This window comes from Microtus ochrogaster, chromosome 2 (genome assembly GCF_000317375.1).
Source record: "Microtus ochrogaster isolate Prairie Vole_2 chromosome 2, MicOch1.0, whole genome shotgun sequence".
NCBI classification, from domain to species: domain Eukaryota; kingdom Metazoa; phylum Chordata; class Mammalia; order Rodentia; family Cricetidae; genus Microtus; species Microtus ochrogaster.
The window spans coordinates 28,127,039-28,128,213 of record NC_022010.1 but is presented as its reverse complement, the minus strand read 5'-3'; positions in this window follow the sequence as shown (position 1 = coordinate 28,128,213).

Here is a 1,175-nt window from a genome sequence, read left to right as displayed (position 1 = left end):
GATGCACAGGTTCACATGCCCTGGAGCAGGGGTCACAGGATGCACAGGTTCACATGCTCTGGAGCAGGGGTCACAGGATGCACAGGTTCACATGCTCTGGAGCAGGGGTCACATGTAGGAGCAGTCTAGGATGTGAGATTCTGGGAGACTCTAGTGTCCTCTTTTGATTCACCATCATTTCTTGTTAGTGGTTAGAACTTAGACCACAAAAGATGATTCTGCTTTTGAGTCAGGCCCAAGTACATTCTTCCTTTTGGAATTTAGCAGAAGGAATTGGTTATTGAAACAATATGGATGCTTGGAATGGGGAAGCATGTTTGTCCGTCAGTACTGAGAATTGAGAGGGGCTGCAATTCTAGACCAGTCTGGGCTATGTAAGGAGACTCTGTCAGGAATAAACAAAACAAAACAAAATTAGCACCCATGGATGATTTTTATGGACATCACACTCAAAGAAGTAAGTAAACTGTTCAAAGACAAACCCTAAAGAACTCCATCTACATTTGCCTGTTGTGGGTATGTCAAGCAATGAGCTGAACTTGCAATAGTGTTCACTGATGTCAAAAGCTCACCCACCGATCAGACACTCACAGACCTAAGTCAAGGTTTGGTGGTTTCCATAGGTGTGAGTGACCTTTAAGTTCCCAAGAAACAACTTAGACAATGGTCACCATCAGCGTGCATATGTCAGAAGCGCCCTCTGTTGTACAACTAATAGGCTATGTGATTCTAAAGTTGGTAATTCAGGACTGGAGAGATGGCTCAGTGGTTAAGAGCATTGGCTGCTCTTCCAAGGAACTCTGGTTGGATTCTCAGCAGCCACCTGGCAAGCAACAACCCACATGTAGCTGCAGCTCCCAGGCATCTGTCGACGCCTTCTGGCCTCTGTGTGCACCTACACTCATGGTCACCCCACCCCCATAATTAAAAAATAAAATATTTTTTCAAATCTTGAGCATTCACAAAGTTTATTTCTAAATATGCTTCTCTCCAACACTTAGCCGAGGATGTCTGCCTTCTGAAACGAATTGGAGCCCAAAGCAGAGGGGAGACATGGAATTCAAGAAGCAGGGAATTAAGTTAGGAACTAAAAGGGAAATCACAGGCATTAATATGTCACATGCTTAAAAAACTGTAAGATCAAACTAAAACAGGAAGGGAAAGCCCTCTTTTTT